This window comes from Pelophylax lessonae (genome assembly GCF_965119305.1).
Source record: "Pelophylax lessonae genome assembly, chromosome: 4".
Taxonomy (NCBI): domain Eukaryota; kingdom Metazoa; phylum Chordata; class Amphibia; order Anura; family Ranidae; genus Pelophylax; species Pelophylax lessonae.
The window spans coordinates 239,806,272-239,823,434 of NC_138771.1; the positions used below are offsets into that span (position 1 = coordinate 239,806,272).

At 39.9% G+C, this 17,163-nt stretch overlaps 1 protein-coding gene across 1 annotated transcript in view; it reads left to right on the forward strand.

Annotated features, from left to right (window-relative positions):
- CNTN1 (contactin 1) overlaps positions 1-17,163 on the forward strand; it is a 279,141-nt gene that overhangs the window by 91,988 nt on the left and 169,990 nt on the right. The gene's annotated exons all lie outside the window — the stretch shown is intronic.

A 17,163-nucleotide genomic window follows, 5' to 3' on the forward strand; every position in this document is an offset into this window, starting at 1 on the left:
CACTCACACTCCCGTAGCAGATGATGCAAGTCTGAAAAGGAGAGTTGCACACTGCTGGTATCATCCACAAGAAACTTTATTAGAGACTTCTCAGACAGAGCACCAGGTCAGAGCCATGTTCCCTCTGAGTAGTCTCCAATAAAGTGTCTTACGGATGATACCCGTGGTGACCCTCCTTTTCAACTGGAAAAGAATGGTATAATTATAAGCAGATTTCCAGAGCACCCACACCCCCAATTACATCAGATGTTAAGAGCCCCCCACCATCAGAAGTCAAGGGTCCCCCACCCTCCCTTACATCACAGTGCAACCCCCATAAGAAGCTAGGGGTGGTGCTGTGGGAGAGGTGCGATGACCACGTGAAATGGCCTGCAGGGCCGAATTCCGCCCTTGGGCCTTGTGTTTGACACATATCCTCTAGTGCAGTGGTCCTCAACCCTGGCCTTCAGGGCCAACTAACAGGCCAGATTTGCAAGATAACTGAAATACATCCCAGGTGATATAATTTGCTGCTCAGTGATTGCAGTACTCTAGTCTGCATCTCCCCAAGGTAATACTTAAATTCTGGCCTGTTAGTGGGCCCTGAGGACCAGAGTTGAGGACCACTGCTCTAGTGGGTTCAGGATTGTCATTTCCATTTTTATTCAACAAGGACACAGTTTTGTAGCCTTGGTATTTGCAGCTAGCATACATGGGGCCCACTCTAAAGCCTACTGTTAACATGCCAATCTTTAGCACTCTTTTATTAAAACAAATACTATTTTCAGGAACTAGTTTTTACATTCTGAACATCTTTGATTACAGGACCATAACCACAGTCACTGAGCTTTGAGCAAATAGTCCCACTTAGAGGAGACATGTTTGCTAAGAAGTCTTCCATCTCCAGGTTTACAAAGTTAGTTAAAAATATGCATCTGAGTATAGAAAAAAACAAGGCTCCTTTCACACGGCCGCTCCGTGTGTCCGCAAATCATCCCATCCGTTTGCGGATGATTTGCGGACATAATGTAAGTGAATGGCACTGCGGGTGTCAGCGGAATACCATCCGCTGACACCCGATTTTCCTCCTGTCAGTTCTGTTCCGTTTTTACGAATGGAACAGAACCCCATTTTTCCTTCCGTGTAAAAAACGGAAAGGAAGGAAAATCGGATGTCAGCGGTGTCATCCGCTGACATCCGCAGTGCCATATACTTACATTATGTCCGCATATCATCCGCAAACGGATGGGATGATATGCGGGCACACGGAGCGGATGACACAAATGTCATCCGCTCCGTGGAAAAAAAAAAAAAGTCCCGCAGCGGACCTTTCACACGGAGCGGCCGTGTGAAAGGAGCCTATAAGGTCCAAAGCAAACTTCACCCAAAGCTTGAATGTAGTCATTTGCATGTATGCTCTATATTCTACTCTGAAGTCTTAGAAAAGTCATATGCAACAGGGGTTGCACATGACTCCATGACTCCGGTCCAGGGAGGGATCAGTTCATCTTAAGATCCCAGGTAAAACATTTCCAATGCTTGGCCATCATTATTATTATCAAATATATAATTTACTTGTTCAGTGCTATCTATAATGTGTTTTTTCCAACCGTTTACCATTGTATTTATGAAGCAGCATTTTGCCTACTAATCTAGAAAAACAAAGAACTGATGTTCGAGAAAAACAGGACATAACTTGATTACCTTTGGATGATATACAGGGGTTGATTTACTAAAACTGTAGAGTGCAAAATCTGGTGCAGCTGTGCAAGGTAGCCAATCAGCTTCTAACTTCAGCTTGTTCAATTAAGATTTGACAAAAAAACCTGGAAACTGATTGGCTTTTATGCAGAGCTGCACACGATTTTGCACTCTTCAGTTTTAGTAAATCAACCCCACACTGTCTATGTGGTTTAGATCACACCGACTGGTGTGAAAAGAAATCTGATCAGCTCTGCATCAGTGGTTGACTGGTGGCATAGGTGGTATGGCAAGTCCTCATAAACCCTGTATAATAGGAAGTTGTCATTTATGTACGTATGTTGCTAGACATCAGGATTTGGAATTTATTTAATACCAGGCTTGACAGAATTGGGTAATTTACATTCTGTTCTGCAACTAAAATTACCACTTGCCGTCCTTAGGCTGTATATATGGCCTTAGGATTGAAAGTGGTTATACCAGGATCATGGTAGCGGCAGCCATGATCCTGGTATCAAATTTGTCAACAGTGCTCAGAAGGGGGCCACCCATTCTACCCAGGATCGCTTTAAACAGTTGTGCCATCTGAAGGAGGAACATCTATTCCTCCCTCTCATCTGTGACGAATTTAGCCAGAAGTGATGAGGAATCGGATTTTGTCACTTCTGGTTTCAGTTCATTGTTTACCTGGCTGGTACCTGCCAGGGAGTCAGCTGAATTAACCAGTCTGTGTTTACTCGGCTGCCTTGGACTGAAGAGAAGGGATCAGGGGTCTTATAGATCCATGATCTCCCAATAAAGATTGCCTGTCCCTGCCTAAGCTATCACAAAGTAAAAAAAAAAAAAAAAGTTAATAAAATAAATTAATAAAAAAAAAAAAAATTAAAACCCCCTCGTCCCCCTGTGCTCATTTGCAAATGCAAATACGCAAGTAGTTCCGAAACACATATGTAAACAGTAATTGTTAATGCATCGTTAATGAGATATCACCACAAATGTCAGAGTAAGAGCAATAATTCTAGCACCATAACTCATATTTAAAGTGGAAGTAAACCACCATTTCAGCCAAAGAAGCTGCCATCTTGGCCTCTGTTTAATCTGCAACTGCCATGATGCTGCTCATGTTATCCGTTATGACACCAGCCATTGGATGGTTTGGTTGAGAGCACAACCAATGTGACAGCTAGCATTTCTGTCATGCAGGAAATAATAACCATTTTTTGAAACATTTAAATCAATGGGTTTACTTCCGCTTTAACTTTAATATGGTAATCTTTAAAGACTTTAAAAGCAGCACCAATGGGGATTTTTAGGTACTGTAGTTTGTGGCCATTTCATGGGTGTGTAAAACTTTCAGTCTTGACATGCTTGGTATCTGTTCACCGGTGCAACATCATCTTTTATATTTTATCAACAAAATTAGGTATTATATTGTGTTTACGTGCACAAAAATACATTTGAGTGTACTTTTTTTCTGAAAAGTTACATTTGATAAATGGCTGTGCAAATGACATAGAAATTTTCAAAAACCACTATTTTATGTTCTAGGGCCATTGCTTTCATATATAATGTTTGGGGGTTCTAAGTCATTTTCTATCAAAACATTACTGATTTTACCATGTATGTGAGAAATTAAAAAACGACCTAGACGGCACATGGTTAAAGTAAGCTTGTCACAAACTCAAACTCAGTAAGTGAAAAAAATGTGAGCCTGTGTTACCATTTGTAAAAATGACAGACAATTAGTAGATCTAGCTTAAGTTATATGCATTTCCTAATAAATGAGCTTTGACCCTCCCTGCTGCTTCCTAAACCTCTTTGTTAGTTGTGAGATGAGCTGTCTTTTTGGCCAATAATGAGGTTTGGACAAGAAAAAGTTGAGATTTGTTTATAACTTCAATTTAAAGTTGTATTAATCCCCAAAACATAAATGTATTATCTTGCAGTTTATCAAATTTTAGATGTGATTGCTACATTTTTTTTGGATGTTTTTTTCAATCTATTTAGGCCTTTATTTTACGCTCATCAAAACTGCCCACATAGGGCGTTTAGGGAACATTTTAAACTTGTTATTAACGCTGGTAAAATGCCAGTCTAATGCCCATAATAAAGCTCATTAACACGAGTCCAACGCACATACTAACACTATAGGAGCGTTTGGTATTAAAAAGGTAGGGTGGGAGCGCTGCCTAATGTTAAAACCTTAAAGTGCAACTTAGTGTTGTAAAAAGTGACAACAGTGGTAAAAACTTGGTGTATAAAATGATTAGCATGTAAAGTGATATGTGCATATACTGTAGATCTTGATGAACGAAATGTGGTAAAATGTGATATAAAAATGAATTGGATATACCATGAGTTATATACAATCTTATTCATGCATATCAAAAAATACATAAAAATACATAAAAAAGTGCTCTAGTGCATACAAAATCCCCCAACTATACCACACACTGTGGTATGGAGGTAAAGTGAGAGTGCGAGCAAAATATATAACACCAAATACAAACACAAAGTCCAATATAAGTGCTCGGTGTCTATATACCAAGTGCAGTGACCAAAAGAAAGGCACAAAGTTCCAATATAGATAATGGGTGACAAAACTCTGATGATAGCTATAAGGAGTGACCCCGTGGTGGGCGGTGAAGTGCTGGGTGATCCCTCTGGTAAGAAAACTCACTCACCAGAAACACCCACCCCACGCAGGGGTATTGAGCGGGTGTGTATGTATATCCTACGACCAGAGACTCCTGATATCTTCCCCTACTCCTGGATGGGAACGTCCTAGAAGTGGTCTGGAAGGTCCTATATGGAAGGGTCCCCTGGGATGGTGGTCGGGATTTACTGGGCTCCTATCGGTAGGAAGTGGTCTGGGATGTCCACGGGGTGTCACTCATAATGTTAAACCAGGGAATAATAAACAGGGCACATAGTGTGATACCGTATGGGCAATTTTATTATAGCAAAGTTAGAGAGGTAGTCACATTACAGAAGAAGGTTGCAAGCATATAATCATCTGAACGGAGCGTGAGTGCGGTCCAAGCCTCGATCTCGATCGCGAGAAAACGGAAGTGAAGCGACACGCTGTACGTGTCCCGTAATAGATACGTCCTCAGCAGCCAGAGCACTAGTATGCACTAGAGCAGTTTTTTATGTTTTTTTATGTATTTTTTGATATGCATGAATAAGATTGTATATAACTCATGGTATATCGACATACGTTACACCTTTTTAGGTTTGGTATCCAATTAATTTTTATATCACATTTTACCACATTTCGTTCATCAAGATCTATATGAACATATCACTTTACATGCTAATCATTTTTATACACCAAGTTTTTACCACTGTTGTCACTTTTTACAACACTAAGTTGCACTTTAAGGTTTTAACATTAGGCAGCGCCACCACCCTACCTTTTTAATACCATACACATATAGTCTTCAGGCTATAATTTAGGGAGGCTGCAGCCTAGTTATTTAAATTTTTTACACATCCTTTTACCTTTGCACTTATCCTCCTTTTCATCCAGATAGACCATTAGCGCAGAGTTTTATATCTTTTATTTTTACTATAGGAGCGTTTGCTAAGCGTTAGAAATTTAGTCAAGTGTGAACAAGCCCTTACAATGGTCAGCTTCGATTTATTTGTGTGAATGATTTATCCCAAACAGAAAAAAAAGATTGTTGCTGTAACTGCTTAAAAATTGTTACCTGGAAATGAGATACGATTTGGTAGTCAAGTCCATCTAAATCTGTTCATCTAACACTACCCTTTCCCCGGATCAACAATGCTGCTATCCAAAGGTGTCTCCATTGCTCCCTCATTCAGAGTGGAGACATCCTAAGATGTGTGTCATTGGCCCAATCACCAGGTGAAAATCAAGAAAAAACACCTACAAAAAGGAAACTAATGCTGTCGCCACATTTAAGGTGGTTGTGAACCCTTACATATACCCAGTGAAGGGACTACCTTCTGGTGATACATAGAGATGAACCAAATCCTTCTACATACAGTAAGGTGCATTGGTCTATCTGCAGTCTTCTCTTCTTTACATTCATTCAAAGCACTGATTTTATAAACTTTTCTGAGAGTTCCGAAAAAAAGGGGGCAGAGAGCTGAAGTTACACTCTGCAGAGCTCAGTGAGAAGAGGTCTGAGAGCTGATTAGAGGGTTGAGACACGCCCTCTTCACACAGCACACAGGAACAGAGTTGAGGCTGTCAATCAGCTGGAGGTCCCTCCCCTGTCACCATTTTTTCTCTTGCTGTCAGGGAAACTTTTCAGAAGTGATTCATGCTGATAGCAGAGGAACAGAGCAGCAGACAGAAATTATACATAATGTTTTTAATTGAGACAAGTACACAACCAAACATGTTACACTTTTTTTGTTTTTGTATTTAATACCACTTAAATGCTCTTTTTTCATGGAAGGTAATCTCTTCTTATTTATTTCTCATTTAATGCTTGGTTCGAACTGCCCAAGTTGGTGAGAAGTTTAGTTTTAATGAGGCCTAAGCTAAATACTGGCAATTCTCCAGCCTGTTTGCACAGGACTTCTGTTTATTTCTTTCCGTTGAAACAGTATGGTGCAACCACTGAAACAGTCCCTATCTACTGGGGGCCTCATCATTTGAAAATGGCATTTCAGCATCCAACTACAGACTGGGAAACGTTGCATTTTATGTGTTCCCTCTAGGTGCCAATTGTTTTGCTCTCAATTCTCGGCTTGCTTTTTCTACTCAGATGCCATTGTTCTCTACTTTTGAAATATGACCAGAGTGCCCTCTATTACAGTACATTCTACGTAACCTTGGATCTTAAAAACTTTTCACGCTGCATTTTTCCCACTTTTTTTTTTGCTTAACCTCCTTATTCTCCTTACTTAGAGGGGTATTTCACCCAATATGGCTTAGTCTGTTCCACCATGCCATATTGGGAAAATAAGAAGGTGGTCCATGGACAGTGACTACTGTTGTGGTTATCTGTGGAATACATTGGGAAACATTGTGACCTCATTAGTTTTAATGTAACCTTCATTTCCTCAATGTGTTTGGATTGCGGACAGCTCCGTTTCAGTCCCTATACCCTGCATTCAGCGGAGAGTGGGAGTGCTACCTTGAGAATGGAGGATGGTGTGTTTTTTCTTCAAACATAGACCATATGTTTTGAATGTAGTATTATTAATCCCCATGGAAGATGCACTTGAATTGCTCCAAAAAAGCTGCAACTGGCATTTTATAAAAGGCATAAAAGTAGAATGGAACAGCATCCTAACCTGCATTGATTTAGGAAGATTTTTAATTTTAATATTTGCTAAATTGCTGTTTTCTGTGTTTCTTACTATACATATCATTGGGGTTGAAATTCAGGTTGTACATGATTTGCCAAACTGTTGAACAAACTGACCCAACCAAAAAGTTGTCCACTTAAATTCCTAGCTGTTAAAGTGTGTGCAAACAGCTGGAGATCTTGGGCAACATCACTGCCAAAATGTGGCCATGCCAACCAGTATTACGAGGCCTGTGTTCACATTCCAGCAGCTCCAGGAATCTGTCATTTGGTGACAGGAGTGTTAACATCATTGGGCGATGGGTTTTCATGACTGACAAGGATTTGCATTACTTGATGCTGTGATTAAAGGTGGAATTATATCACTAGATGATGTGATTTACAAAAGATTTACATTGGGGACATTATGGACATTTTATTCTTGTTGAATTTATTGTTTTCTATATTGTAATGAAAGGGCTTTGTCACTCAGTTGGTATGTTTATTTGTGTTTAACTCTTTGTGGTAATAGGTACTAAGGGATTAATAATGTATCTCTGCACTAATTCCCCTGGGAAGGGACAGATATTTAGGGTCCTGTTTTTTATAAAAGGGGCTTTCAGCTTCTGATAAGTCCCTCTAACAAATCCCTACACTGAGGCATGGTGCCGTGCAAGGGTAGAAAGATTTACAGTCCCCCTCCTTTCAAGGTACCCTCAGTATTGAAAAGCATATGGCCTGGCCACGGAGGCTGTATGCCTGAATAAGGAACTGGTCACAATTTTAAGGGAAAATCTGCACTGTTTTTTTCCTAGCTTTCTTTTAAAGTGTCAGTACATCTGGAAAAAATTGGGAAAATAGTTTAGGGTTCTTGTAAAAATTCCAATCAGATTCTTACCTTAGCATCCAGCCTGGGTGGTCAGAAAAGGGAGGAGAGCAAATGTGCGGCCTGTCTTGCTGCACCAGACCAGGCCACAAGCCTTTCAACATTTGGGAGATGGGGGGTACCTTTCAAGGGGAGGTAGCAAGTCACTCCCCACCTTACAAGGCACTGTATCCCAATGTTGATAGACAAAGACCTATCCCCCACATTCTGTCCCCCCAAAAGGTAGGGGGGACTTTTAGAAATTTGAAAGCTTTTTGTCCATCCCACTACCAGTAGAATAAGTACAAAGGCACATTAGTACCCTTTATTACTCATTCCCCAAAAAGTGACATAAACCAACACACACATACAGTATATTGCAAAAGCTTTTAATAAAATTAAAAACAGTCCCCAGATGTAAATTCATTGTATTTCATTGTGTCCAGAGATGCAAATCCATCATCAATTATGATGCAGCCCCCTTCACACCATTGCATTTGCTTGCCAGCTTACCCTAATCACAGTCCCTGACTCCCATCCCCCATAATCATGCCTGTAGGGGCCCCTCCAATGTTCCCACCACACCTGCCACAATCCCTGCTGCCACTATTCCATCACCCCCTGACCCCATCCCCATCCCCAACCATGAACGTGCATGCCTGCTAGCACTATTTAGTAAAAATAGTGGACTCAAATCATATGTGGCTAAGGCAAGTTTACTAAACTAGTGAGTGCTCTAATGTAACTGTTACTGATAAATATCATACTTTAGGCTTCCTCGTGCTGTTTAAATAATTTACTTTTTCATTGTATATAAATGATTTTTTACTCCAAAGCATTTCTCTGTTAAGTCTGTTTATTTTGGCATTATACTAATGAAAGACTGAAGTGTAACTTTTTCATTCAGGCTTTATAAATATTGAAAGCTATTGTCATGTTAAAAAACCAAAGGCAAAAAACAGACAAGGAGGTTCCAAAATGTTATGCTGGCCATAGATGGTTAGAATCTTGGCTGGTTTGGCAGGGACCAGCCGAGATTCGAACCATCTCTGGACAGGCTGATTTTACCCAAGTTGATCCATTGATCGACTTGGGTACAACCAGCATGTCAGATTTTTACATGCAATTATTACCAGCGGCTGTAGTCACTAGCAATAACTACAGGGACAACTCCCGCTGAGAGAACACAATAGCTCAGCAATCAATGTTGATAAGGGAATCAAGCAGTTTCCTTTCCTTCAATCATTGCATCATCTCTGACCTGCCTTATTTACACTACCACCTTCCATTAATGGTGGGAACCAGCCTAGCTCCCAACCTCTTTATTGGTACAATACGTGTCTTTGAAGTTATAGCTGGATGGGAGGAGAGGGGATGGGGCATGACCTTTCTTTGTAACACGGATGGCTGTACAGAACATAAATACTTAAAGCAGAACTAAACTCTCTCAACCAACATTAACCGTTTTTAATCCATTTGATGCTAACAACAATAAAAGGTTAGGAAAGTACCGTATTTATCGGCGTATAACACGCACAGGCGTATAACCCACACATTAATTTTAAGAAGGAAGTTTCAGTAAAAAAACTTAAATTTTAAATAAAGAACTTTGAAGCAAAATAAGGGTTAGTGCCCATCTGCAGCTGCACCAGTGCACATCAATGCAGCCTCACAATTGCCCATCAATGCAGCCTCACCATTGCCCATCAATGCAGCCTGATCAGTGCTCATTTGCAGCCCCACCATTGCCCATCAATTCAACCTGATCAGTGCCCATCTGCAACCACACCATTGCAACCTGGTCAGTGCCCATATGCCCCCTCACAATTGCCCATCATTGCAGCCTAATCAGTGCCCAGCTGCTGCCTCACTATTGTAGCCGGGTCAGTGCCCATCTGTACCCTCACCATTGCACATCAACGCAGAGACGCCGGATTACAGCGCGAGGATCTCATGTTTATTCTGCGGCCACTGTAATTCGAAGTCCTGCCTCATGGACCGTCTCCTATGATAGACAGAACACTGGTCCAATGCCGGGACATGTGACGTCTATCATAGGAGCTGGGACTTCATATTACAGTGGCTGCTGAGTAAACAGGAGATCCCTGCTCTATGTAATCCGGCAGCGCTCACCCCCCCCCCCCCCCCCATTCCCCTCTGAGGCAACCCAGGTCAAATATCGGCCTATAACACGCTCACACGATTTACCCTATATTTTCAAGGGGGAAAAAGTGAGCATTATAAACTGATAAATACGGTATTTTATATTTCCTTATTTTAACCCTTTTTTTTTTTTACATTTCTTTAGTTGCTTCCTGGTTTATGATAATGCAATACATCCCAGGAGTCTTCATGTGCATTTTTTTCTTTCATTTTGAGGTAGGGAGGAGGGACTTTCTCAACCAAGCCTGCTCTCCTGCCTGCTTTCCTGAGCTAAGGGCAAATACATTCCAGGGAGTAAATGCTACATGAAAGAAAATATTACCAGTGACAGATCACTGTACTCCTCTTGATAATTTTTTTTCCTCGTGTTTTTCAGTGTTTTTTTTTTTTACCTTTGTAATGGCATATTGTTTTGAACATTGTAACATTGGTGTTTTAACACCATTATTCTGATGGATTTTGTGGAAAAAAGTACCCATACTGTATGATGTATCAATGTGAAAGGTATAGTACTCTGTTCGGTAACTTTGGTGAAATTTCTGTGTCACAATATTCAGCAACAGAAACCTTTTGCTAAATAGCGCATTTTTAGTAGTTTTTTAAAGGTGTTTATTTTAAGCTTTATACTTTTGCAGCATACAGACAACAACAACAATCGCCAAAGTTAGGATGCAGCCCTAGAATAGTAAAACACAGGGTGTGCACAAGGGGGGGATCTCTGTTAACCACTTCTGGACCGGAAGATTTCCCCCCTTAATGACCAGGCCATATTTTGCGATTCGGCACTACGTTACTTTAACGGACAATTGCGCAGTCCTGCGACGCTGTACCCAAATAAAATTGATGTCCTTTTTCCCCCCACAAATAGAGCTTTATTTTGATGCTATTTGATCACCTCTGCAATTTTTTATTTTTTTAAATAGTGACAATATTTTTCACTTTCTACTATATAACATTCCCCCCCAAAAAAATTAAAAATCAAAATTTTTTAACATTTTAGGCCAATTTGTTTTCTGCTACATATTTTTAGTAAAAAAAAAAAATCACAATAAGCGTATTTTGATTGGTTTGCGCAAAATGTTATCATTTCTACTAACTACGGGAAAGATTTATGTCATTTTTATTGTTTTTTTTTTATTACTAGTAATGGCCGCGATCTGCGATTTTTAGCGGGACTGCGACATTGCGGTGGACAGATCGGACCCCTAACTGACATTTTTGACACTTTTGGGGGGACCAGTGACATTACTACAGTAATCAGTGCTAAAAATATGCACTGTTACTGTAATAATGACACTGGCAGGGAAGGGGTTAACACTGTGGGCGATTAAAGGGTTAAATGTGTACCTAGGGGCGGGTTTCTAACTGTATGGGCGTTGGGCTTGTGAAATGATCACAAAGACATGTGATCCTATATAGAAGGATCACAGGAGCTCTGTGATCATTTCAGAGAGAAGAATGGTCAGCTGACCGTTCTTCTCTCTCAGCGGAGAGCGATCGCGGGTGTCAGGCGGCAATCGAAGCCATCTGCCCCGGACATCGGAGTCCCCACTGCCGATTGGGGGCAGGAGTGCGCCACCGGCGGCGCACGCTTGCCCCCCTAGCTGCAGGCGCTTGACTGACATAGACCTGCATCGGTTCGCACAGGAGGGCCAACCTGCCGCAGTAAATTGGCGGTGGGCGTTCCGGAAGCGGTTAATATAAAAATGCAGTCCTTGAGCTCCAGTCAATATGAAAGACTGCAGCAGAAGTTGGCATTTGCAAGCGTTGTTATAAGAGCAGCACAGATACCAGTATTTATATGATTGCATTATCTCTAAGCCAGCGTCCCTGTCCAGTACATGGAGACTCTACATGATCGCTGAACAAAGATTGCTCTGTCCTTCTGGACAGAAGAGCAGATAAAGGCATTGTTTGGGGGGAGTACTTTGATCTATGCGAAAGATAATAAATACCTGGAAGGTCACACCTAAGTTTGCCATATGTGAATTGAAATTTGGCCGGTTCAGCAGGGACCAGGCTAATTTCGATTCATGTATGGGCTAGGTGGTTGTACACAAATCGATCGATTACTCCGCTTATGTACAACCAGCCTGTCTGGTTCCTCCTGAAGGTCAGTGCCAGCAACACTGATCATTGTTTTCTGCCGGCAGGGAAGACTTCCTGCCAGGAGAAAACAACAGCTCAGTTGAGAGTGTGTTGATGGTGGAATTAGTTCATTTTTTTTTTTTTCAACCCGCTGATTGAACGGGAAAAAAATGAATCATGTATGGTCTGCCTTACACTAAGCTGGTGATACATGGATGGTTCAGAAGCATCTGGCAGAATTTCAATCCATGTATAAGCAGGGAGGTTGTGCAGAAGTTGATCTATGGATCAACTTTTGTACAGACACCCTGTTGGATTTGTTCTGCTTGATCAGCGCTGCAGGCTATAGCGGGCAATGCTGATCAGTGTATTCTGACAGTGGGGAAGTCTCCCTGCTGTCAGAATACAAAGACACAGTGGGGACTTAGTGGGCATGAGGGAATCAAGTGAACTTACTCATCCCGAGCTACGCATCTTATGGAGCTACCTGGTCTCTCATTTGGCACTAGATCTCTCTGTGGGATGCGTAGCTTGGTTCGCTCCATGGGCTGTGTGGCTCCGGATGAGTAAATCCACTCTGGCAATGTCTTAGCTACACCCTGTTAGCAACATCAAACTCCTGGGGAAGTGAACTATGTTTCACAAAAAAGCATTGAGATTTATGATGTTTTCCATCTCATTCTGTTGATTGGCACAATGATTGATGGATTTTTGTATGAAGAATTAATATAATTATGTACTGAAAAGTGGAAAACTGTAAAACAAATTGTTCCTGGTGCAATTCTCAGTTGTTAAATTGATTTTAATTTGATATGGTCTAAATAAAAAATGTATCTTTTATATATTTTATAAAATCTGTGTGTGTATATACAGTGTATGTGTATGTACAATATACATATATATATATATATATATATATATATATATATATATATATATATATATATATATATTTTTTTTTTTTAATATAAACTGTGTTTGTATGACCTCCATGTCCCATGGGCAATTATTTTCTGACTTCTTTGCTATCAGACTAACATGGGGGGCTGAATAACCTGAATAACCCATTGAGCTGCACGGTGTTGCTCATAAATGGCTGCCAGTTTCAAACCAGAGCAAAGACAGATGGTAATCATGATGCTAAGCATTTATCAAGTTACATGTGTTATATGGCTGTTTAATTTTCCTTATAGTAATGCTAGGGTGGACTTACACTTTTAAGTAGGAAACAAATGCTAGAAAAGTTTTCATTATTATTATCTATTTAATGTTCCATGGCTAAAGGGGATTACATTATTTCGAGTTTATTATTCAGAATATATTGACAGGTCGTTTATATAATAAATGATCTTAAAAAAAGAAAAAAAAAAAAGCCATTATACGAGTAGAGAGAAAATTGGATTCAGTGTTTTAGTTGAGTTTCAAGTTAGAACAAAACTGGTCATTTGTAGTTTTCACACATTTAGGAAATAGGGACTAAACCCATTGACTTGATTGATAGTTTGAAATCATAAAAGCTTTAACATAATATATTTTTGATTTATATATATATATATATATATATATATATATATATATATACTCCCTCTACAAAGAATCTGTGGGACTTTCTGTAAATTATATTTGTATTTAAGTGTTTGAGTTTTGTGGAGCCTAATTTAACAATATCTCTTGGGTCTATGTTCTATTTTTTGGCAGTGAATAAAAAGCATTTCTCAGAAATAGTTATTAGGGATAATATAATTTGCTATAAAGTTTTGTTTCCTTTTGGGCTCCATGTCTTGGAGTAGTTGATAATTGTAGTCCTTGGTGAACCCCACTATCCCTGTAATTCATAGCCAGCAGTACAGAATTTATTATTATTATCCAAAACAAAGAAACATTTAAACATTTTTGTATAGAATTTAAAGACATAAAAGTGATGTTCTATTAAACTCCATTGTCCTCTTCCCCCTTCCTGTGTGGCATAAGCCAACTTCAAACAGAGACCATACTTGTGAACATCTAGGTAAACTGAATAAGTTTTGTTTTTAGCCCTAATTGGATAAATTAATCATTGGAAAAAGGAAAGCAGTTTCCTGCAATAACTGCCTGCATAGGCAGAATTAAAGGGGGTGATTTACTAAAGGCTAATAGACTTTACTTTGTATGGAAAGTTTCCCTTGCAAGGGAACACTTCCCAGTGCTTATCCAATGTGATTAAATTTCACTTTGCAAAGATATGTCATGTGCAAAGAAAATAAAAAAAAAAAAAAACAGAATTTTGCTTGCACATGATTGGATGAGAGAAGTCAACAGAGCTTCACCTCATTCACTAAGCTCTGGGACAATTCCCTTACAAAGTGCAACATCCCTTGCAAAGTCAACAGCCTATTTGTCTTTAGTAATTCAATCCCATAATATCCATAGGAGGACTTTTTCAAAGATTCTTCACATTCAAATATGAATGCAAATCACCAGTGCCATATACTTATTTTTTTATTTATTTTTTCATTTTAAGGCGTATTTAAACCCAAAAACAAAAATGTAATATATTGCAGTTTACCAGTCCTTAGATGTGGTGGTTGCATTAGGTTCCTTTTTTTAAGCTTTTTCCTTTATTTTCACTTGGTGATTTTGCCGGTAGCACACTTCCAGGCCTAGGACAACAATGCTCATAATCTGTATAGAAATCATTATGGAGTCCTGCCTCTTCCTTATTCTCCATATTATTATTATACAGGATTTATATAGCATAGAGGGGCGTGAATCTGTCAGCATAGACAGGAAAGACAGGTTATCAGTTTGCAAGCTCAATGGGCAATCCTTTGGATCAGGGGTTTAAATTTCCTCCTCCCCCTCCTCACTATCCTACTTATTAATATTATTATTTTTTCCAAATATTTTATTGTTTTTCAAAAAGAAATACAGCAGGAAGTAAATTTGAGGTCGCAGCCACTACAGTCAAGAAGTATAGTAGGATGTACAATAACCTTGAACAATGATTAGGAGCTAAGTGCAGTCAGTTTAAAACTTTAAACATTTCAGAAATACAGGCATAGCATAAAGGCTCCAGTGAAACAGTGCGAAAACAATGTTTAAGCAAAGTGGAAAGTAAAGAGTTTTGAACAACTATATCTTAATGGATTATGAAAGATCTTGAGAATTATATTCCCATCTGAAGGAAGTTCATAGCTGGTTTTTGTGTGTGGTTGGACTATCTCTGGAGTACCTAATAATAAGCTTTGTTAACCACTTTAGCCCTGGAAGATTTTCCTGCTTAACGTCCAGGCCACTTTTTGCAACTTGGCACTGCGCGACTTTAACTGACAATTGCACGGTCATGCAACGCCGTACCCAAACGAAATTTACGTCCTTTTTTTCCCACAAACAGAGCTTTCTTTTGGTGGTATTTGATCACCTCTGTGCTTTTAATTTTTTGCGATATTAATAAAAAAAGAGAGAACATTTTGCAAAAAAATTGACATTTTCTACTTTGACAGTTAAAAAATATCCAATATATTCAATTTTTGTCATATATTTATGCCAAAATGTATTTAGCTACATGTCTTTGACAAAAAAATTCTGAATGAGCGTATTTTTAACTGCTTTAAGCTAGGAAGATTTTACCCCATTCCTGACCAGGCTATATTTTGCGTTACTTTAACGGACCATTGCGCTGTACCCAAATTAAATTTATGTTCTTTTTTTCCCCACAAATATTATAGTATTTGATAACCTGTGCGATTTTTAATTTTTGAAAAAAAGAGCGACAATTAAAAAAAAAAAAACAATATTTTTTACATTCTGATATATAACATTCCCAAAAAAATGTATAAATCAACATTTTTTAACATTTTAGGCCAATTTGTTTTCTGCTACATATTTTTGGCAAAAAAAACGCCACAATATGCGTATTTTGATTGGTTTGCGCAAACATTATTGCGTTTACTAACTAATGAAAGATTTGTCATTTTTATTGTTTATTTTTTTTTACTAATAATGGTAATGGTAACGATCTGCGTTTATTTTTTTGGGGGGACTGCGACATTGCCGCGGACAGATCGGACCCCTAACTGACATTTTTGACACTTTTGGGGGTACCAGTAACATTAATACAGTAATCAGTGCTATAAATATGCACTGTTACTTTAATAATGACACTGGCAGGGAAGGGGTTAACACTGTTGGTGATCAAGGGGTTAAATGTATGCCTCATGCTTACTGACGTGTGTGGGGGGAGGGGTTTGTGTGACAGAGACACAGATCGCAGGTTCAGCTATGCTGAATCCTGTAATCTGTCACTGTCTGTCACAGGGGAGATCCGCCCCTTTTGTTTACACAAGCGGGCGGATTTCCTCACTCGATCCCCGGCGATCGGGGAAGAGTGGCGGTGATCATCGCCTCTCCTCCTCTGGCCCGACTCCCGCTCTGTCTGAATACAGCGAGAGGGGAGAATCTGGTGACGTAGGTCTACGTCTTCAGACCTTAACCACTTGCCGACCGCCGCACGACTATCTACGTCGGCGGTCAGCCCCTCACAGGCAAAGTGACGTAGGGCTGCGTCACTAGCTTGTGAGGGTCTAGGGAGCGAGCGCGCGCCCCCGCTCCTGCGTGGTTACGGACCCCCCCGCGCATGTGACCGGCGGACCCGATGTCCGCCGGTCACTCTGCGATCGGCGGGGGAGAGGGAGAAAGTCAGGCGGCTTGTGTAAACAAGCTGCCTGTCATTCTCCCCTGTGTATGAAGGATGATCATACGGTTCTACTATGTACGCCCCTAGGGACACACATAGCCCCTCCCTTTCAAAAAAAGTTAACCCCTTCACTGCCAGTGTATTTTTACAGTAACAGTGCATATGTATAGCACTGATTACTGTAGAAATGTCACTGGTAACCCCAAAAGTGGCAAAAATGTCAGTCAAGGGTCCGATCTGTCCGCCGCAATGTCGCAGTACCGCAAAAAAATCGCAGATCGCCGCCATTAGGCGTTAAAAAAAAAACAACAAAAATGACAAAAATCTTTCCCTTTGTTAGTAAACGCGATAACTTTTGCGCAAACCAATCAAAATACGCTTTTTGCGATTTTTTTTTACCAAACATAGGTAGCATAAAACAA